This window comes from Lycorma delicatula, chromosome 12 (assembly GCF_047948215.1).
Source record: "Lycorma delicatula isolate Av1 chromosome 12, ASM4794821v1, whole genome shotgun sequence".
In the NCBI taxonomy this organism is placed as follows: Eukaryota; Metazoa; Arthropoda; class Insecta; order Hemiptera; family Fulgoridae; genus Lycorma; species Lycorma delicatula.
In genome coordinates this window covers 54,430,435-54,455,254 of record NC_134466.1, presented here as the reverse complement: position 1 = coordinate 54,455,254, position 24,820 = coordinate 54,430,435, and positions in this window count along the sequence as shown.

The window sequence follows — 24,820 nt, the reverse complement described above, 5'->3', positions numbered from 1 at the left end:
ATGTCTTATAAGCGTTTCAAAAAGAGCTTAGAGTTTTATTAAATTATAAAAGGGGGTAAAAAAGGTTAATTTTCTTAAGTTTTTCTATGAAAAATGATACGAGGGCTATCAAGAAAGTAAAGAATGTTTTTGTTTTAATAGATATATTTTATTTGTTTTAACTTTAATATTTTTACATTATTTTATATTGCTTTATTTTTACATTTTTCTAATTCTAGGTATTTTCACCGGTAAAATAGAAACCATTACATTTTTGCAACAAGATACGGTAGCAATTTTTTTTGACAGCCCGCCAATGGAAAAATCTCTTATATAGAAGAGATTGTCCTGACTGATTCACTGACTCATAATCAAAACAACCAAAACTATTATAGGTAGAGACTTGAAATTTTCAGGGTACCTTCGTGTCTTTAAGTAGGCGTGCACTAAGAAAGAATTTTGCGAAATTTTAATTTTAAGGGGTTCAAATTGATAAACTAAATTTCGTGTTAACAGCGCTATTTGTTGGACGTAAAAGGAACATACGCTATACTAAATATTTCACGATTCCATTTCAATGTTTCCGATATGTGTGTTCGCTGTAAACTAAAAAACTACTGGACCGATTTACGCGCGGTGAAGAAGGGAGAAAGAGAAAAATCGAAAAAGGTAAATGGGGAAAAGAAAAAAGGGGGAAACGGGGAAAAGGAAAGAGAAAGGAAAAGAGAGAAGACGAAAAGAAAAAGGGAATTGGGAGAAGGGGAAAGAGAAACGGGAAAAGGAAAGGGAAACGGGAGAAAACGGAAAGGGAGAGCGAAGCGAGCCATGACCCTCTGATCGTGAAGGGAAGCGCAAGTAACTATAGGACACGGGCGAAGCCGCGATGGGGTTGCCTAGATTTGGGATTGTAATAAATTTTTTGTTTATGTTTATTGGACTTTTATATTGAACCATTTTAATTCATTCATAAAATGGATTGGTCTGACAAATATTGTTCAATTTTCTTATCTTTTTTTTTGTTTTCCTTTATTTAAGTTTTTGGCAACAATTCATTGTTTATCGTATATTCCTTCAGTATTTTTCATAAAAAATGTTATTTACCGTTTTATCAGGATTTAATGAAGATCTAAATATAATACTGTTGATTAAATAATGTTTATTTATAAAAAAGTAAGTTTGCTATTAAAAAAACAATGCGAGTGAAGCTACATCTATATTGGGCGCGAAGTCGCGACGGGGTACGCTAGTATTGGATAAAACGATCTGTAACCAGAAAATTAATAAGATTCAAATTACGGATCCATATTTTAACACAACATAAACCGCGCATTCTACAGAATATTTTTGTTCAAGTTATGCAGGCCAGACAATACAAAAAACAGTTAAATTCGTGTTTCCCATGTTATTCTCAAAAATGTAAACGTCGCTAACATCGTCGCTATAGTATATCTGGTAAAGCGTTTTGTGTACACTATACTCGTAAACATATAATGTAAATGTGCATTACGCAGATAAACATAGGTTTCAGTACATATGCCGTTTGTAAACATAAACAATCCTGATAACCATCAAAGCTTTTGCCCTGCTTAGAATTGTTTGTAGGTAAACAAATTTAGTTTACAGCTATGCTAATAAACTAAAATTATTTTCATTAAAGAAAATATGAGCGCGTGCTCGTGTATGTGTGTGTATGCAAGTGTGTGTTGTGTATGTGTATGTGTATACGTACGAACGAGGGGCTATATGTACGAGGTCTGTAAATAAAGTAATGAGACTAATTTTCTTTTGGCAGCCGAATTGGCAACACTGTAAACTTACTAGTAAACATATGGTTATATGAACAAGTAATTTATATTAGATATTAATATTATTAATATATTGTTGCCACGTGAGACGTAAACAGACTTTTCGTGAAACAATTTGTTGTGCGTTACAAAAATGAGTGATACTAATTAGGAGCAATGTTGTGCAATCAAGTTTTGTGTTAAACTCTGTGAGAATGCTACTGAAACATTTTCAAAGTTGAAAAGGACGTATGGAGATGACGCTTTGTCACAAGCTCAAGTTTTTACGTGGTTTAAAGCATCTTCAGATGGCCGGGAATCATTTGCGTCCGCAAATGATTCCCACGCTCTGGAAGACCGTAAACGTCAAAAAGTGACGACAATTTTGAGCGAATCAGAGATTTGAAACTGTACGCCCGGCGATTAACTGTCAGAATTATTGCAGAACAATTTAATTTTAATCGTACCACAGTCCATAAAATTTTTACAAATGAATCGGACATGAAAAAATTTGTGCAAAATTGGTCCCAAAAACCTCACTTTTGTACAGGAAAACAACAGGGTGGAAGCGTGCCGCGATCTCTAGGGCGAATTGAAACTGATCCTGATTTTCTAAAAAATCGTTATTACTGGTGATGAATCTTGGATATTTGAGTACGACTCAGAAACAAAACGCTAAAGCAAGGAGTGGCACACTTCAAACTCACCACGTCCCAAAAAAGCAAAAGTGAGCAAATCAAAAATGAAAACTATGCTAATTTGTGTCTTTGATAGTAATGTCATTGTCGATAAGGAGTCTTTACCTATAGTACAGATTGTAAATCAATATTTTTTCCGTGAAATTCTTGAAAGACTGCGGAAAAGAGTTGCCCGCGTGAGACCAGCAATCAAATACAACTGGATGCTGGATCATGACAATGCACCTTGTCATACTGCACTCTCAATTAAATGAGTTTTTGGCAAAGAAAAATATTCCAGTAGTTCCTCAACCACCTTATTCACCTGAGTTAAGTCCCTGCGACTTTTTTCTGTTCCCGACTTTAAAAAAACACTTCAAAAGACACCATTTTTAAACAGTAGAAAACATTAAAAAAAAATGTAACCGACCATCTGAAGGCTATTCCGGTTTCTGAGTTTGAATACTGCTATGAAGAGAGGGAAAACCGTTTGAAGCGTTACGTGACTTCCTAAGGGAACAATTTCAAAGGTGATTGTATAATTGGATTAAAAAAAAAGAAGTTTTTCTGAACCAGTCTCATTACTTTATTTACAGACCTCGTATATGAGGCATTAGTTGATATTATTAAAATTGGGGTTCTGATCTCAAGAAAGTGTGGATTTACAGGGTGGGTCTGCAGTAATTTAACGGATAAGTTTAGCAACACCATTCTGGTTGTTCACTAATTTATTGAGCAATTACCATGTGTAAACTAATTAGAAAATCTAGAATAAAAAATTAATATTCCAATATTTCAGAAAGCCTTACGTCATCCTAAGTAATTGTCTTTTTCTGTGTTTGTTTTTATTTATTTTTATCCCATCTCCATTTCTTGATACGACTTTTTGTCACGTAGATATCGTCTTTCTTCTTGGGTTATTCTGTTTTCCTTATTATATTTTTAAGTTAAAATATTTAAACTTAAAAAAATGCTGGCAAAGTATAGCGTGGCTTTCCCGGCTGCGCCAGTTAAGTAATTCAATACTTTGCACAGCTTTTACAGTGCAAAAACTCAATTGGGCTTTTTTCTGATTATTAATTAATCCGTTATTGATTATTTTGATTACCAAAGTAAGATTGCCAAAAATGCTCCTGTATGAGGTCCTATGTTTAAGGTCCGGGGTTTTCAATTTTGGGAAATTTTAGATGTTTATGATAGCTCTAATATATCAGATATAAAACCGAAAAGGTTTTATATAGAAAAGGTCTTGAGGGGGGTCCAGAGAGCGAGGCCCCTTAGCTAGAGCAAAGTGAGCTCTGCGGCCTTGGGGTAGGCCCCGTTGACGCGGGTCGGGTCCGGGGTTCGCCTGGGCTGACCTGAGCCCCGATTGTTCCGGAGGCACCGCTCCCTGACTAGACGGTCGGAGGAGCGAAGCGATCCCAGACTAGCTAGTGATACTATCCCTTTAATATAAAGGTATTCCAGCTATATTCGCCGGAAAAGTAAAATGAAGTTGATTTTTTAAAATGAAGAAATAAAAAGTAAAAAAAAATCAAAATTCATTTTTAAAGTTTTTTTTATTTTAGTGCCAGAAAAAGAATTACAGTAACATATTAAATTTTAATATTCTGTCATTTAAAAAGTGTTCGATATTTATAAAAAAGTTGAATAATTTTCTGTTTCAGTTCATTTTTTAAGTTTCAATCTTTTTTTTTTAAGTATATGGAAGATTTTATTTTTATATTATAAAGACATTTCCTAGGATGGTCCGTGTCACTTATTTTTCATATAATTTTTTTGGAAGATTTCTGAAACGAAAATACTTAATGTATCTACAACCATTTATAAATACTTCTTATTTATTTGCTATCATAATAGTTTGTAGTCGATTGTTATTTCGTAATGGTGCATAATCTGATGTTACTCTAACACTGAAAAGTAGTTTAATGCAGTGAAACCTTAATAAAATTATTTTATAATGACCTAAATCTGAAAGTACATTAGAAAACGGTTGAAAAAAAATTGGTCTTTATGTATTTCATAGGAACTTAATGTATCGATTTAACAAGAAAGTATTTTTTTTTTTTTGCCTGAAATTATTTATATATTCTTCCAATTTATAAAGTCTTACAAGTGAAGCTGGAGGTAACGCATTTTCTTGCGTTTTTAATATTTTTATTAATGTGTTTTTCATGCAAATGATTCTTTTTTATAAAGGGATATTTTGTTAGGCCTACATACATTAAAAAAATAAATTAAGAAAAAATATCTAATAACATAACTTTTTAAAAAACCAAATTCAAGAAATATTTTTGAACAGTATTTTAATAAAATACTTATTACATACTACTAATATTAAAATCCTATAAAAAATCATTTATTATTTTATAAATCATTAGTTAATTTCTGTTCGCAGTGGAAGAAACAAAATTTGGCATAAATATCAGTTTAATATTTCTTAACTAGCAGACCCGGCAATGCTTCGCTATTGCTAGATTTGAGTATATATAAAGATTAAATGAACACAATTGAAAGTTTGATAAAACATTAACAAAATGAACATTACGGAATATCACAAAATTTAACCTTTTTCTCTTTTACTCTTTCTCCCTTTTACTTTCCTTCTTTTTCCTTTCCCCCTTTTCAACATTTCCCCATTTTTATTATTTCTATATTCATTTCCCCATTCCATTTCCCCGTTTCCCCCTTTTACGTTTTTATAAAAACACGCGCGTATTCGAATGCAATGTTGTATCGAAATTCCAAAGCAATCGGTGAAGAACTTTCGGAGATTTAAGATTTTGAACAAACGAACATTTACATTTTTATATAGATATTAATAATATATCCTAATATACTCGTATTTCAACCCCGGTTATGAATAAGCATATAATATATCGATTCAAAAAATCTGATAACAAAGTTGTAATACTTTCCTGGCACGGTTATTTATTCTTATACAGCGGAAAAATAATGACACATGAAATAGTTACCGAAGACTTCTTTTTCGGGGTGAGGGTAAAATTCATAAAATCGGTAAGCGCTTTAATACGGTGGACAAGTACTTGCTAGGATTCTGTGACCAAGGCGTGGCAGCGAATTGCTGTCTAGACGAGGTTAATTTTAATTTATGGATGTCATATATATTTTTAGTAGTTGACGGGGTGCGCCTAACCATTTTACCAAATATATGACAAGTGAGCGGTTGGGACAGGTAGGCCGATGGTTTATGGCACCGCGCTTAGTCCGCTCACGCTGTTAGGTAAGCTCTAGGAGCTATTTAGGACACTGGTCGCTAAAACATTTAGAGACTCAGTAGCCGTTTGTGGCACAGACATTCGGTCTTATGCTTTAGAGCGACTTAATAGGGTGGTGGTGGGAGAAATACGAAGCAAATAAATACACCGTTTGAATTTTGAAAATAGGACGATTGTTTGCAGAGATATTGTAAAAGCACCCCATTGCACCACCCAAAACAGCGCTCGAGGAGCATTCCGTTTGTTATCAGTTGATGTTGTTAATGGTTTAGTTTCCCACGAAGCGTTAGCATACCTCAACACTATAGCCTCACACGCAGTCTCCTCGGAAAGCCCATTGTTAACAGAATTTTACGTAAATATAATTCTAGTAGCAGACCCAGTAATGCTGAGAGAGAGAGAGAGAGAGAGAGAGAGAGAGAGAGAGAGAGAGAGAGAGAGAGAGAGAGAGAGAGTTTAAATGAACACAATTGAAAATTTGATAAAACAAATTAAAAACTGAACTTCTCAAATTTTTTTTTTCACTTATTCTCCTTCCCCTTTTCGCTTTCCAACTTCTCCCTTTCACCCTTCTCCCTCATCCCTCGCCCCTCTCCCAGTTTCCTTTTTACCCTTTTCCGTTTTCCCCTTTTCTTTTTCCACCATTTCCCCGTTTTCCATTTTTTCCTTTTTCCCTTTTCCCCGCGCGTAAATCGGTCCATTAGTTTTTTGGTCTTTAGCGGACACACATACGAACATGCTTTATATATATATAGAATAACAGAATAAAAAAGTCTTTTTGTTTGTTTCGTTAATATCTCGACACCGGCCCCACCTAGCTGGTATAGTTTTTGCAAAAATATTTCTTTTCACGTAACTAATATTCATATTCTGAACCAAATCGGTCTATAAATATAATTTTTCTAAATATCTTAACCCCAGCGCCTTCTAGCGGGTTCATTTTTTGCAGAGATAATTCTTTCCATGTAAGTAACATGTATTTTGAATATGAGGCAAATCGGACCATAAATACAATTTTTCGTAATATCTCGACGCCAGCGCCAGGGCTCAAACTAATTCAGAAACCTTCCCTGGTATGCGTCCAACCATTCCCCAAAGTTTCATCGCTATCGGATGAACGGTTTAGGAAGGCATAAGAGACATACAGACAGACAAACATTCATTTATATATATATTGATTATCTTTGTAAACATTATTAATTCGATTGATTCTGTTCAAACCCAGCTGACACAATGATTGAGACTCACTGTTCATTAATTCAATTCATTAAAGTTTGTGCTTCAACTGGAAAACCTCCAGTTCTACATTCATATTTGTTTTCGAGATAAAATGTATCTAAAAACCTTCTCAGTTTTGCCAAGAAAAATGGGTAAACATTTGGTAAACATTAATCGAGTAGTGTTTTTGTTTATCCAAAGCAAACAAAACTGTCTTCCTCTTAATAAATATATATTAAAAATTACATTATAATTAAATAAACCTGAATTTTTTCACTTGTAAATATTGTTTGAAAATGTTATAAGTATTTTTAAAACTAAACTATGATTTTCTAAAATGGACGTATCGCACTAGAAACCTTAATGGGGAAAAGTACAAAAAAGAAGATGAATAAATTAAACAGGAGCACATAACTGACAACACTACAGATTATTTTCAAATATCTTTGCTAGATGTTATCATAGTGAAATTGACGACACGGGAAATTCAGAATTTAGCGATTGGATGATGACTTGAAACCGCTTGCTTTAGTTTCTAGTGTGTTTATTTTTATTTTTGTAAATTTGTGTTAAACGTGCGGTAGCTTATTGTTTTATTTTTCTATAGGTCTATAAAACAATTTATATAACTTCATTTATATAAATTTATATATATCACTTCATTTTGTTTATCACTGGATTAGCATAATATTAATTGCAAAACAAGAAGATCTAGGTAGATTTCATAAGAAAGCTACCTATTGTAATGAGTACTATGATTCAACTTCCGGAAAATTTCGATATATCTTCGAATTTCACATCCCCCAGACCCCAAAATCACTGTCAGCTCAGAAGTTTATATATACATATGTATATTTTACTTTCTTGTGGACACGATAACTATCGTAATTTTTTGCCAATCACTTTCAAATTGATACGTAAAATATAACGACCCAAAATCTCGGTCGTGGTTTGTTAATGGGTAAAATCGAACCATGGGGGTGGAAACGGGGGGGGGGTTCCAAAAAAAAATATCGCTATAACTTTCTTATTAAGTAAAATATCAAATTCGTCTAAAGTTCCTACTATTCTTTTTGGATTTTTTTTGTCTTCAGTAATTTGACTGGTTTTATGCAGCTCTCCAAGATTCCCTATCTAGTGCTAGTCGTTTCATTTCGGTATACCCCCTACATCCTACATCCCTAACAATTTGTTTTACATATTCCAAACGTGGCCTGCCTACACAATTTTTCCTTCTACCTGTCCTTCCAATATTAAAGCGACCATTCCAGGATGCCTTAGTATGTGGCCTATAGGTCTATCTCTTCTTTGAACTACATTTTTCCAAATGCTTCTTTCTTCATTCATTTGTCGCAATACCTCTTCATTTGTCACTTTATCCACCCATCTGATTTTTAACATTCTCCTATACCACCACATTTCAAAAGCTTCTAATCTTTTCTTCTCAGATACTCCGATTGGATAAGGGATTGGATACTCTTTTTGGATAAGGGCCTAAAATTTATCTAAGTAACGTTTTTTGATATCACCAACCACTGGCCCAGGGGATTGAAAATAATTGGGTTTCGAAGACAAAAAAATCATATCTCCCTTAATAAGCACAGTATCGAATCTGTTTAAAGTGGTTGTTATTCCTCTAAATATTACCTGAAACTTTTGTCTGTAACAATTTTTGATGTGACCAACCCTTACGACAAGGGATGACAAAAAGGTTGCTGGAATTGTAAGAAGATGAGGCTTGTCGTATGTTAAAACACGTAAATTTTTTTCACATGCAACCATTGTATTAAGTAAATGAAGTTTTTCTTAAATTTAAGGTGGAAATCTTTTTTATCCCTTACTTAGCACCGGTGAAATCTACCTCCGCCTTCCGACGTGCCGAAAGGGATTTTTTTTTTATAAGTATATTTTTTTTTTGTCTTCAGTCATTTGACTGGTTTGATGCAGCTCTCCAAGATTCCCTATCTAGTGCTAGTCGTTTCATTTCAGTATACCCTCTACATCCTACATCCCTAACAATTTGTTTTACATATTCCAAACGTGGCCTGCCTACACAATTTTTTCCTTCTACCTGTCCATCCAATATTAGCCTTAGTATGTGGCCTATAAGTCTGTCTCTTCTTTTAACTGTACTTTTCCAAATGCTTCTTTCTTCATCTATTTGCCACAATACCTCTTCATTTGTCACTTTTTCCACCCATCTGATTTTTAACATTCTCCTATAGCACCACATTTCAAAAGCTTCTAATCTTTTCTTCTCAGAGACTCCGATCGTCCAAGTTTCACTTCCATATAAAGCGACACTCCAAACATACACTTTCAAAAATCTTTTCCTGACATTTAAATTAATTTTTGATGTAAACAAATTATATTTCTTACTGAAGGCTGGTTTAGCTTGTGCTATTCGGCATTTTATATCGCTCCTGCTTCGTCCATCTGTAGTAATTCTACTTCCCTAATAACAAAATTCTTCTACCTCCATAATCTTTTCTCCTCCTATTTTCACATTCAGTGGTCCATCTTTGTTATTTCTACTACATTTGATTACTTTTTTTTTGTTCTTGTTTATTTTATCTTGTAGCATCTTTATCTTTTCACCTTGCATAAGTACATAAACTGAATTAATTATATTATTTAATACTAATTCTTGACATGATTAATAATAATAACATGAATGAAGTAATAATTATCATAATAATAACAATATATATTAGTAGTAAATAAGTATAAATACTAATATAATATACTACTAATATAATAAATGTATTAGTAGTGTGAATAAATATACCGACGGTTCCGCCGCGAACCGTATATTATGCTAAACGGGTAATATAATGTTAGCTGGAGCTAGTTCAGTTGACACAGTGCTAAGGTTTAGGATTTATGCCCTGTACTGTAATAGTATCTAATATACAAATCCGAAGGTTTGTGGCCGTTCGCAACAGCATCACTCGAGAACTAACAGACCGATTGCTTTCAAATTTTCAGGTTACATTTGCGTTATCCTAAGAACGGTTTTAAACCATAGATCAAAACATTAGTCCTCCTTGAAATTTAGTTGTGAATTTTTTTTCTTGGACGACGACGTAATATAGTTTTTAATTCGTTTGATCGACGTAAAAATAATGAATGGACTATGCGTTTTATACATATCTGATTGTTAGCTCTCTAACTTGACCCCTTCCCAAGATATAGAGTAATGGAAAGGGGGAACGAAAGGGATATGTTCATTTACAGCAGGAGCTTCAACGTCAATAACGAAGGAAATGTTGGAGAAAACTGGGCTTTCAAGTTTTAAATGTTATTTATCAGTATTATTCACACAACCATGAGGATAACGAACCCACCGGAGGCCCAAGCTAGACGGGAAGGACGAGGAAGGTGAGCTCTCACCGGTTAGATTTTATAAAATTTTAAATGGCTTTTTCCTTAGATAAATAATACGTAAATTATTTGAGATTAAACGTTTTTGATCGACCAAACATAATTTAAAACCGCCTTAAAATCAAACGAATACAAATAAGATAAACATTCATGTATAATATATAGCATATCCTGCGCCTTATATAGTGTTAATATTTAACAAATTGGTAATTTATAGGAGTAATTTCATATTTTCTTTGATATCATTTGACGTAAAAATAATTAATCTGTGTAAATAATATTGTTGGATTATTATTATTTTTATGAAAATTTATTTCCCGTAATTATAATTGAAATTAATTCCTTCATCATCCGATGTTTTATTTTCTAACGATTAACTTATTTCAATGTTTAATCGCATACTTAATACCGTTTGTGCTAGCTGTAATTAAAATTTTTTTATTGCACAGAATATTTTGTGTATGTGTGTGTGCGTCTCCCACCCAGGATATATCTGTTTATTATTTTATATGGTGTTTAACCTAACTATAAAATTTAATATTTAAGTGTAATTAAAAAATGTAAAGCCCTTGGTATCATTTTCAGTAGATATTAAAGATAATGAATAATAAGATTATTTCTCTTTTTTAAAGGTATATTTTTTAACTTTTGACATTCCAGTATCCATGCCAAAATAAATAATAAAAATTCATAAAAGTTCACTAAATTTGCTAATTTAAGCTAATTACAATAATAATTATAATTTGCTATTAATAAACAATTAAAATATTATATATTTTACGCAATAGGTCAGATTATTAGTAATGAAGATCCGAACTCCCTTTTACAATTATAACAGAAATATAATGAAATAAAAGGATTAATTAATTTTTTTTTAACGAATGAATATTTTTAATATCTTAACCCCTATTAGGAATATAGCGATAATTCTAATTAGAGGTAATGACCAAGCCTCTAAAGTATAAATCTACAAAGTTTTATTAAAATCTGTCCCGAGGTTTTTGCATGATGCGCACATAGGGACGACCGTAGTTATCATTTTATTATATACGAGAGGTTATCTCTAAAGTAAAAACCGTTTCATTGTAAAAAAAAAATACTCTGAAAGCTTTAAAAATATTTTTTATTTCTCTTAAACTACATACCTTATACTACTTCTCTATCTAATGGCCACATAAATTATGACATTTATCGTAGCGATACACCAGTTTCAATATACCCTCGTCGTATTCTTCTGCTACCAGTCCATTTAGCCACTGATTAATAGCATTTTTAAGTTCATCGTCACCCGCGAATTGCTTATCACTCAAAATTTCTTTCGATTTCTCAAATAAATGGTAATCAGAAGGAGCTAAGTCCGGACTATATGGTGGATGATCGTAGATTTCCTATCCAAATGTTCCCAGTAAAACACAAGTTGGACTCGCAACATGTGGACGAGGATTATCGTGCAGCAGGACGACGCCGTCGTTCAGTCGCCGATTTTGAATGGCGCAACGTAACTTACGTAGAGTTTCGTAATAGGCTTCTGCATTTATAGTTTTTCCACGTGGCATGAAATCAATCAGCAGTATGCCAAATCGATTCCAAAAGACTTTTTAGTCATTAGTTTGCGTCTAAATAACTGTGGCTTGACTTTTGTCGATCTGGTTGGTGATTGAGGATGACGCCATTCACTTAACTGCCATTTTCTCTCTGTGGTGTTATAACGAGATCCATGTTTCATCGTCGATAACAATGGAATTAAGGAACTTATTACCTTTTTCTGTGTAGATCATCAAAAATAACAAAGCATTTCCAATTCCGATTTATTTGTGACGTTCCGTTAAGACGTACGGTACCCAACGTGGACTAACCTTTCTGAAGCCTGATCATGAACAATGCGGCCGATAACAGATCTTGAAATATTAGGAAAAAGATGGGCTAGGACGGAAATCGTTGAGCGACGATCTTTTCTGATTTCATAATCGGTGCGTTTCAACAAGTCCTCGGTGATTATCGTGGGCTTCCCCGAACGTTCTTCATCGTCCACATTAATTCTGTTATTTCTATACCTTTCAAACCATTTTCGGACGTTTCTTTCATTCATTACATCATCACCGTACACAGCCACCAACTGTTTATGAATTTCAGTCGGCTTAACGTTTTTATCGTTTAAAAAACGTATGACTCCACGTATTTTACAGTGGCGGCAACATCGATTTTACTATTCATTTTATAACGTAATAACTCTCACGTAATCAAAGATACTACAACGCGACAACATATAGACAACAATGCACTGTGTACATTACTAGCGTGACCATGAATGACACATTGGTTCGCTAACCTTAAGGAGAGAAATTTCCCAGCGGTCTTTAGTTTAAGAGATATCCCTCGTATATATAACAATCTTTTCATACTTTTTTATTAATTACAAATACTTTTGTTTTCGTGATTAAAAAAAAGAAAAAGAGCCAAAAAAAACTGTCATTTATACCATCCATTATTTTGATTTTTTCAAATCTTTATTAGAAACATACAAAATTAAAATAAATCTTTTAATAAATATTGTTTGATGAAAATTGGTATAATGGTTCATAAGTATAAGGCGTACAAAGAAACTATACTAGTCAAATCCATCATTTTCCCTCTGGTGTAGCCATATCTCTTTTATATATATATATATATATATATATATTTTTTTTTTTGTCTTCAGTCATTTGACTGGTTTGATGCAGCTCTCCAAGATTCCCTATCTAGTGCTAGTCGTTTCATTTCAGTATACCCTCTACATCCTACATCCCCAACAATTTGTTTTACATACTCCAAACGTGGCCTGCCTACACAATTTTTCCCATCTACCTGTCCTTCCAATATTAAAGCGACTATTCCAGGATGCCTTAGTATGTGGCCTATAAGTCTGTCTCTTCTTTTAACTATATTTTTCCAAATGCTTCTTTCTTCATCTATTTGCCGCAATACCTCTTCATTTGTCACTTTATCCACCCATCTGATTTTTAACATTCTCCTATAGCACCACATTTCAAAAGCTTCTATTCTTTTCTTCTCAGATATTCCGATTGTCCAAGTTTCACTTCCATATAAAGCGACACTCCAAACATACACTTTCAAAAATCTTTTCCTGACATTTAAATTAATTTTTGATGTAAACAAATTATATTTCTTACTGAAGGCTCGTTTAGCTTGTGCTATTCGGCATTTTATATCGCTCCTGCTTCGTCCATCTTTAGTAATTTTACTTCCCAAATAACAAAATTCTTCTACCTCCATAATCTTTTCTCCTCCTATTTTCACATTCAGTGGTCCATCTTTGTTATTTCTACTACATTTCATTACTTTTGTTTTGTTCTTGTTTATTTTCATGCGATAGTTCTTGCGTAGGACTTCATCTATGCCGTTCATTGTTTCTTCTAAATCCTTTTTACTCTCGGCTAGAATTACTATATCATCAGCAAATCGTAGCATCTTTATCTTTTCACCTTGTACTGTTACTCCGAATCTAAATTGTTCTTTCACATCATTAACTGCTAGTTCCATGTAAAGATTAAAAAGTAACGGAGATAGGGAACATCCTTGTCGGACTCCCTTTCTTATTAGGGCTTCTTTCTTATGTTCTTCAATTGTTATTGTTGCTGTTTGGTTCCTGTACATGTTAGCAATTGTTCTTCTATCTCTGTATTTGAACCCTAATTTTTTTTAAATGCTGAACATTTTATTCCAGTCTACGTTATCGAATGCCTTTTCTAGGTCTATAAACGCCAAGTATGTTGGTTTGTTTTTCTTAAATCTTCCTTCTACTATTAATCTGAGGCCTAAAATTGCTTCCCTTGTCCCTATACTTTTTCTGAAACCAAATTGGTCTTCTCCTAACACTTCTTCCACTCTCCTCTCAATTCTTCTGTATAAAATTCTAGTTAAGATTTTTGATGCATGACTAGTTAAACTAATTGTTCTATATATATATATATATATAAGAGAATTTTATAACAATATGTTCAAAATTATATATATGTTTAATAAACTTTTAAACGAAGGATAAAATTATCAACAATTTGAACGTTTTATTTTTTTAAAAAAAGAGATAGTAGTAATTGTTTTATTGTAGATTTTACCCTTTTGAGTACTTCTACGTTTTGTTGGATGGATATTTTAATTTTTTTTTATACCCCAGAAGAAAAAAAATTGTGTGCCGTAAGTGATCTCGTGTGCTAAGATAACTTAATGTAAAAGAAACTATTTAAAGCTGTACAACGTGATCGCCTGTCAGTGTAACTAGTAGGCCCATCCTCTTGAAACCATATATCTCGATTAATTTCCGATTTCTCCGTTGTTTGAGAGGATAAACATTCTTTGATATATCGCTACGACATGATGATAGTATGATTATTTTTTTGTAAAAATATTAATCGATTGTTCAACGAGATAACATGTCATCGTATGTAGAACAAAAATTTAGTAACGTAAAATGATTTATATTGAATTTCATTAAGGTTGCTTGTGGCTCGAAACCGGAAATTAAAAAAAATATATATATTTATCGGTATATAAACGGAAATGTCATTCATCGTTCATAGTCATAATAAATAAAGTTTTCTTTGTGTTAACAAGACTCGCAAGTTAGAGGCAAAAACTTTTACTATTAAATCGAAATATATAATTTAATTCCTGCGCTACTTAATGTTATTCGGATGCGTGCGTAAATCCTTCAAAGGTGTTCAAAGCTGAGTAAAATCTAAAGATGAAGGGGTTTCGTTATATAACACCTTTTACGATATCATTATTTTTAGGAATATGCTTACATTTCATCATTTATCAGGAGTCTTCTTGTTTGATGTTAAAATGATTCTTTCAAAATTCTACTCACAAAATTTGATGATATTAACTGACGAAACCGCACCGTTTCGATGGATTTCGATGTGACTTCGAACAACCTTAAACTTATAGCAGCCTTAAACTTATCGCTATTTTCATACGATACTTTAATCGCAAACACGATGTTATTAATATAACATTACATCATAAATAAATTCTACAGAAAATGATTCTAATATTATCAAACACACCTGTATGTTACCACAAAAAAAACACAACAACGTGTAAGTCCTTTTAATAAATGAAGCAGATAAAATGAATTTTTAAATGAAACTATCATAAAAAAATCAGTACAAAAAACGTATCAAAAATAATCAAAATTAAAAAAATATCAGTACTAAAAATCAAAAATACATCACCAAAATGATTTGTGAATAAAGTCATTTACTAGAACCAACAGAAACTATTCTGATAATAAATAACTAAACAATAAGAAAATAAACCCTTTTCTTTTTCCTGTTTAGCTTCCGGTAATTACCGTTCAGATATTACTTCAGAGGATGAATAAGGATGATATGTATAAATGTAAATCAAGTGTAATCTTGTACAGTTTCAGTTCGACTATTCTTGAGATGTGTGGTTAGTTGAAACCCAATCACCAAAGAACAACCCACCGGGTTGGTCTAGTGGTGAACGCGTCTTCCCAAATCAGCTGATTCGGAAAGTCGGAGATTTCCAGCTTTCAAGTCCTACGAAAGGCGTACTTTTATACCGGTATGTTCTTTGGTGGTTGGGTTTCAATTAATCACACATCTCAAGAATGGTCGAACCAAGATTGTACAAGACTACACTTCATTTACACTTTATACATGTCATCCTATCAAGTAATACTTGAACGGTAATTTCCAGAGGCTAAATAGGCAAAAAAAGAAAAACCACCAAAGAAAACCGGTATCCACGATCTAGTATTCAAATCCGTATAAAAATAACTGACTTTACTAGGACTTGAACGTTGGAACTCTCGACTTAGAAATCAGCTGATTTGGGAAGACGCGTTCACCATTAGACCAACCCGATGGGTTAAGAAATTAAACCCAATCCATCTCAACCCAACAATAAATAAATCAAATCAGGTGTTAAAATAAAAAAGATCCATTTTTTGTTCGCGTTTCAGTGACACTTCATATGTACGAGCCATATTATCAAAAAATGGATTAAATTCGATGATTTAAAGATTCTTTTAGTTTTTTGGGGTATTATATTTATTCAGCATATTTTCATATCAAATTTTAGAAAGATTAATTGAAATAAAAAAATATATTTTACTCGTTCTCGGTTCGACAAGAATATTGGGGGACTAACAAATGCAAGTATTTCATATAAAATTTGTACTCTAAAAATATATAAAACAAAATATTAATAAAAAATATACGTATATAAATATACAAAATAGTAATTTAAATAATAAAATAAAATCGATTTAATGATTATTAAATTATAAACACCAAAGTATAGTCCGATTTACTAAAAGTAAATAAACAATAGAAACTAATATTGGATTAACAATAAAATAAAATAATAGAAAAATTTAAAATTCGTACAATTCACTTTTACTGAAGAATACTGTCACTTGCACTCTTATTTACGAGTAAGTCAAGAAACAACTTCTTGTTTTCAACTACTATCCAAGATGGAATAATACTTGTAACCCAGTATTCACTCGTTGTTATCAAACACTTACTGCTATCGCTTTTATCCCACTCTGCATCGAACTCGAATCTAAAATTCGTATAATTCACTTTTACTGAAAAATACTGTCACTTGCACTCCTATTTACGAGTAACTCAAGGAACAACTTCTTGTTTTCAACTACTATCCAAGATGGAATAATACTTGTAACCAAGTATTCACTCGTTGTTATCAAACACTTACTGCTATCGCTTTTATCGCACTCTGCATCGAACTCGAATCTAAAATTCGTACAATTCACTTTTACTGAAAAATACTGTCACTTGCACTCCTATTTACGAGTAACTCAAGGAACAACTTCTTGTTTTCAACTGCTATCCAGGATGGACCACTTGTAACGCACTATTCACTCGCTATCAAACACTTACTGTTATCGCTTTTATCGCACTCTGCATCGAGCCCGAGCTTGATAAACTACTGTAACTGTCCGTTGGTCCACGGTCGTATTTTTAAATCCTGGCCAGCAGAACTAGTACTCGACCCGTCTTTTGATTGTTATAGCGTAATAATGTTTGTTGTCCGTGCCTTCTTCGTTTTTTTTATAAGTTCCTTTACCTGTCCGGTAATTCTTCTGGTCGAACAGGAGCTTTTAGAGGTGCCATTATCTGTATTACAAAATGTTAAACGGACTTATTATTCTAAATAAAAATCTGTATTGGTAACTTCTTCTTTCTTTATTTTTTCTCTCTTTTTTCTTCCTGGAAGGAGCTTTTTATAATATGTTATAGAATTCCAAAAAACTACACTAGTCGGTCAGTTTTATTTATAAGCTTATTTTACATACAATTATATCAGATGTCGAAGTTTATTAGATAAAATTTCTTTTTTTTGATGGACCCAAGAAAATAATTAAAACTAAATTTTACTTTTATATCTTGTTTATTTTTTCCAAACTGAGGGAATATTTAATTAATTTAAAAGGACATATCGGTTTGAAACAATTTATCATCATATTAATTCATACTGATTTTATAACGCATACGGAATTTTAGCAAGTTATCATTGATTATTCTATTTCTTTCATTCGTCGAAGTAAAACTTAAAATAAATAAAGATATAGATACATCAAAAGGTAGATAAAAAAGTAAGATTAATAGCTGAAGAAATTTTCATTAAAATAAATATATTGGAAATTATTTAAAGTATACGTAGCAAACGAACAATCGATGTTAAAATATAAAAGAAGATAAAATTAATTAAAAGAAGATAAAATGAATTAAAAGAAGATAAAATATATACGTGTATATATATACTTTTATAGAATTATACAAAAGAAAAAAAGGTTTTTTGAGGAACATTTTTAACTCTTCATAATGTAAATATTGAAGTCTTGTTTTCTTCTCTTTATATCGAATTGAAAACATTACTTAAAAACTTCATATTATATTTCTTATCATTTTTCTTTTCTTTCATCCCACTCTCTCTTTCCCTCTCTCTTTTAGAAACGTTAATATTTTATATTTACTATTGAAAAAATACTTTTTTCTTTATTACTTAAACATTATTCACAGAACGATGTATTTTGTGCAGTGGGAAATTATCAAAGATAAATTGAAAAAAAAATCTAATGTTTTAATTCTATAAAATTAATTTAAGTCCATGATTTTAATAAAATAATAATAGGGAAAAGCCTCATGAATCGTTTATAGAAAATGAAGATTTATAATTAGATGCGCGTTTTGATCGTTAAACAATCATCATCACTAGAAATATAGAAATAAATTAAAAAATTATATAAATTCAAAAGGAAAATAATAAAAAGAAACCAGAAATAAGAAAAAAAAACTAATATTTACGAAGAGCTACAGATATTTTTTTATATATTTTATATATAAAGCATATATACATATACATATTTATATATAAAGCAGTAAATTCTCCATAATTTCAAATACTAGATACATTTTTTTTTGTCTTCAGTCATTTGACTGGTTTGATGCAGCTCTCCAAGATTCTCTATCTAGTACTAGTCGTTTCATTTCAGTATACCCTCTACATCCTACATCCCTAAAAATTTGTTTTAAATATTCTAATTTTTTCCTTCTACCTGTCCTTCCAATATTAAAGCGACTATTCCAGGATGCCTTAGTATGTGGTCTATAAGTCTGTCTCTTCTTTCAACTATATTTTTCCAAATGCTTCTTCCTTCATCTATTTGCCGCAATACCTCTTCATTTGTCACTTCATCCACCCATCTGATTTTTAACATTCTCCTATAGCACCACTATTTCGCTTATGTATAACATAAGTTATGTATATTTCGCTTATATATAGCACCACTATTTTGTTTCGCTTGTGCTATTCGGCATTTTATATCGCTCCTGCTTCGTTCATCTTTAGTAATTCTACTTCCCAAATAACAAAATTCTTCTACCTCCATAATCTTTTCTCCTCCTATTTTCACATTCAGTGGTCCAGCTTTGTTATTTCTACTACAATTCATTACTTTTGTTTTGTTCTTGTTTATTTTCATGTGATAGTTCTTGCGTAAGACTTCATCTATGCCGTTCATTGTTTGTTCTAAATCCTTTTTACTCTCTGCTTGAATTACTATATCATCAGCAAATCGTAGCATCTTTATCTTTTCACCTTGTACTGTTACTCCGAATTTAAATTGTTCTTTAACATCATTAACTGCTAGTTCCATGTAAAGATTAAAAAGTAACGGCGATAGGGAACATCCTTGTCGGACTCCCTTTCTTATTACTGCTTCTTTCTTATTTTTCTTTACGAGATAAAATTACAATTCAATTAAAACTGTTTTATTATAATCATAATTATATTATAATCATAATCATAACTGTTGTAAGCGATCTGATATGAGTTGTAAGTCATTTTAAAGAATGGATATTTCATTCGAGCTTACCAAGGAAAATGAGGAATGAAGTAGTTTCCTATTGCCGTAACTTCACTATGCGGAATTTATTGTTGCATATTATCATGCATTATCCATTGAATTGTAGGAGATTCTATAAGTAATGCCTTCTCTTTGTTCATCACAGCGACTGACTGTATATTGAACATCATTACTCTCAAGGAAAGAAATTCTAAGTGGTGTCTCTAGTAACCTAGATATTTTATAACTATAAAAGTTAAAAAAAAAGTGGAGCAGGTAAGGTAAACCGATGAAACATTCAAACTTAATTACCCCATTCTGTTAGAGTTGTTATTAAATTCTGTTAAGACTCCTCATTATAAATAGCTCTGAATATTAAAAATAATAAAACTAATGGATAGTCTTATTTTATTATCATAGAACTAATCTGTTAACCTGTACAGTTTAATTATTTACAAAAATTAATGAAAAATATTATTTTAAAATTTTTCTATGTACGTCTGCGCGAATTTACTAAAGAATTTCTAAAGTTATACTCAACAAAATAATATTTTGTTGAAAAAAAAAAATCTTTTTTTTTTCATTAATTTTTCGTCGTCAATGGTGTGTGGACCTTCAGTTACCATAGTTACTTTTATCTTTTGCAATTTTTTTTAAAGTTTTTATAAAGCTTATACTATAATTATTATTTTTTAGTATTATTCTAACAACCATGAGGATAACGTACAGTGTGGGGATCCAGTGTGGAGAACCCTCTGGGTAGATGGGAATGGCGATCGAAGCAAGCTCTGCGTGAATCCAGGATCCCTGGCAAATTGGGAATGGGGAGCGAAGCGACTTCTACGTCCATTGAGTAAGCCGCTTGGCAACGGGAGACCCTGAGGTGCTCCTGAATTGGCTCTAGGATTCGCCTGGGCTGACTTGAGCCCCGAGGGTCCAAATTCTGGCTAGATAGGCGGGTTTATTCTCTTATAAATAAATTATTATCTTTTGGGGCTTCCTCAAAAAGTCAGAACGAGTTTTTGAGATAAAAAATTGGGCTGTCAAAATAGTATTTATCATTCATAAGTATAAATCTTGTTGACAGTTATTTTAAAAATTAAATATGTTAACTTATGATTCTTTCTTTCTTTTCCTGTTTAGCCTCCGGTAATTACATTTCAGATAATACTTCAGAGGATGAATGAGGATGATATGTATGAGTGTAAATGAAATGTTGTCTTGTGCAGTCTCAGTTCGACCATTCTTTTCCCGTCTTGTTTGTAATGGAGAACCCCTGAAGGAATCCCACCGGAACTACGGTTTTATTTACCCTTTCCAAGGCTCCGCAGGAGTCCCCGTCCACTGATCGGTGATGAGATGTCGGAGCGTTCCACCCTACCTGGACAAGGGTTCCCTGGCACCGGAGCCACCATAATTCTACACTCCACAGCGACCTCACTTCCGGTGTACAATTCTGCAACCTAGCGTGGCCAACGGTTTTGCAGGACGTGCAGCGGGCTTCCTTCTGGCAATTCATCTTGACATGGGCAACCTCCTACACTTAAAACTTTGGCCGGTCCTGTTATAACCATCACACAGTTTCGCCCGGTGCCCCGGGTAAAGCTGACGTGAGCTATATGTTGTATTGTTATGTACTGATCACAATAAACATTTATTTAACTTTCTTTTTCAATATTTATAAAAAAATTATTTTTAATTTTCGGCTAAGTAGAAATCAACCGTTTAATTACTATATGTAATCGATTATAACTGCATTATTTAAAAATATATTTTTTTCTAAAAGACAATAAATGAACTTTTGTTATGGATGTGCGTGTCATTCACGCCGTATTCCCCTTGATTATATATGTGTGCGTTATGCGTATGTGATTTCAGTCGGCTATTAGCAGAGAAGTGTTGTATTCGATAGAGATATGAACAATTCGAACCGTCCTCTGTTGTTCGTTAACTCTACCATTCATAGACCAAATGAATTGAAAGTACTCTTATTTGAAATTAGTCAGCTGAAATGCTTTATCCGATCGATGATAATTATTATTATTTTTAACGGTCGATGGTAGAACAACGAAGGATTATGCATTTATTAGCCGTAATACACGTTCTCTTGTTCCTATTCAGACGTGAAACGTAATTCAGATTTTCGTATAAATCAATTTAAATCGATGGAAAATTTACTAGTGGTTTTTTTTTACACGAGAGCCAATGCCACTAATTTTCAAATGTTTTAAAAATTATTTTTTAGAATGATTCGTAAAATTTTATCCCGACTCCCGTAGTACATTCCAAAGATTAATTAATTCTGTCTAATTTCTTTTAAATGTTAATTTTTTTTTTTTGTAAAGTATATCTAAAATTTATAAGATAATCTACATAAATAAAAATGTAAATGTTCGTTTGTTCAAAATGTTAAGTCTTCGAAAGTTCTTCACCGATTGCTTTGAAATTTTGACACAACGTTGCATTCGAATACGCGATTGTTTTTATATACCTAAGATGTCACACATTTTCTTTCTTTTTTCAGTTTAGCCTCCGGTAATTACCGTTCAGATAATACTTCAGAGAATGATACCTATGAGTGTAAATGAAGTATAGTCTTGTACAGTCTCAGTTCGACCATTCCTGAGATGTGTGGTTAATTGAAACTTAACCACCAAAAAAAACCGGTATCCACGATCTGGTATTCAAATCCGTGTAAAAATAACTGACTTTACTAGGACATGAACGCTGGAACTCACGACTTCCAGATCAGCTGATTTCGGAAGACGCGTTCACCACTAGACCAACCCGGTGGGTTAAGATGTCACAACTTTGACAGGTAAAAACATGCTTTTTTTGAAAAACAGTGCTATCTGTTGGACGTAAAAGCATCACATACTATACTAAATATTTTACGATTCCATTTCAGTGTTTCCGATATGTTTGTCCGCTATTGACTAAAAAACTACTGGACCGATTTACGCGCGGAGAAAAAGGGAAAAATCTGTAATGGTAAAGAGGGAAAAATGGGAAAAAGGAAAAAGGAAGAAGGGGAAAATGGTAAAAAAGAGGGAAAACGGAATAAAGGAAAGGCGAATGAGAAATAGGGAATGCGGAGGAAATGGGGATGAGGAGGAAAAGGGGTAAATGGGGAAATGGAAATTGGGAAAGCGGAAAAGGAAAAGGGTAAGAGGGAAAAAGGGAAAGATTAAATTTTGTGAAGTTGCGTAATGTTAATTTTGTTTATATTTTATCAAACTTTCAATTGTGTTCATTTAATATATACACTCAAATCTAGCAATAGCGAAGCATTCCCAGGTCTGCTAGTATATAAATATGATAAAAGTAGTATTGACCTTTCCTTTAGTAAAACGAACCAAAATGTGTTTAACAAGGATTATTTTACAAATGCTCTATCTTATGGAGTATTTGCCTGTAACATAAATTAATTTTCAATTTATTTATTTCAAAGCAACAACAGGTTTATGTCCAGTTATAGTCACTTTAAGATAGATGAATTTTGTAGCGTATGAAAATGCCATGACCGGGTCTCGAACCCGGGATCTCTGGATGAAAGTCCTTTTTTCTTTTTCTGTTTAGCCTACGGAACTACCGTAACGTATAATTTAAGAGGATGAATAAGGATGATATGTAATAATGTAAATGAAGTGTACAGTCTCAGGTTTCCGGATGAAAGGCCGAGACGATGTTGTTGTATAATCCTAGTAATAAGTTACAAAAGTTAAAATTAATTTTTACTGTAATTTATTGCGTAGAAATTTATTCTGTTGTCTATTTTATTGTCTTGAATGCTGTACTGATTATAAAAAAAATTGATTCATAGAAAGCTTACTGAAATAAATCCCAAAGAAAAATATCAAGAACTGTTTAAGATAGAATAAAATACGTAATAAGGTGCGCATTCCTTCTGTTATACACTCATCGTTTTTACGTTCTTTTAATCTGTTTCTGTTATTTTCTTATTGCATTAAATACTTTTCTTTTACGCCGAAACTAGTCAAAATGGATTCAGGGATGGTCAAAATGGATATTTCCGTTGAAATCTGAAAACCGAAGTTTTTCGCGATCACTTTACTTTGTACTTCCTTTACTTTGTACAAGTGAGTAATTATATAATTTACAAAAGCCTAAGAAAATTAAGAAATAATGCCAACATAGATAGGAAATTATTAATAGATAATTAACTACTTATAGAAATAGTAAAAATAACTCTGAAAAATATTCTTTAATTAGGGAAATTATGCTTTTTATAACAGCCTCCTTTCTGATATTCATAATTGTCAAGGTAATGAACTTTAAAATATAGTTTTTAATCGGTAAGATTAATCAAGTTAATCGGTAAAAGTAAACTGCATAGATTAATTTTACTTATCATATGTTGTACTTGAAAAAGAGATTATGATATATCTGAAGGGTGGCGTTTGCTTCATGGTTAATTTTGCCATTGTTCTTAATTCACACATTTCAGTCAGGACTTTTATGTAACTTGCAAGTTTTTACTTTTCCATGTATATAGATTATGCAGTATATTATATAAGGGAGGGACTGGTAATCGGATGAAATTTATCCGAATAAACCAGATTAAACTAGATGCAAGCTTCGATTGTTAAACAATCCACGATAGGTAGATAAAAATGAAACTTTCCATTCTGACTACGAATGATGGAAAGTTGTACAACCGGATGATACTTAAGAATGAAAACAGCTTTATACTGCACATGTGAGAGGTCTTTTGAGGAGGAAAGAATTGGGGTTCTACGCTGAATTGGGGTTCGACTAAGGGCGCACATATTAAAATTTATTAATTATGTAAAAAAATGTTTGAGACGACAAATTTGAAAAATAACAAACATAAACTGTAAGTAATTCTGTTTTAATTTAAACCATGTTCAAAACCGCACCATTCTTTTATGATAACCCTGCATATTTTACGAATGTTAGAAGCCACCACCAAAATGGTTCACTTAGACGACTTCACTTAGTAAGGACTTTACGAATGAATGAAACCAGGAATGAGAACATCAGACGGCAAATGAGAATGGAAGAAATCGAAAGACTACTCGTTTGATTTTATTTTTCTCTGATGAGTCGGAGGAACCCCATTTACGGGCAAAGTGTCGGGTTCGCTAACAGGTTTCG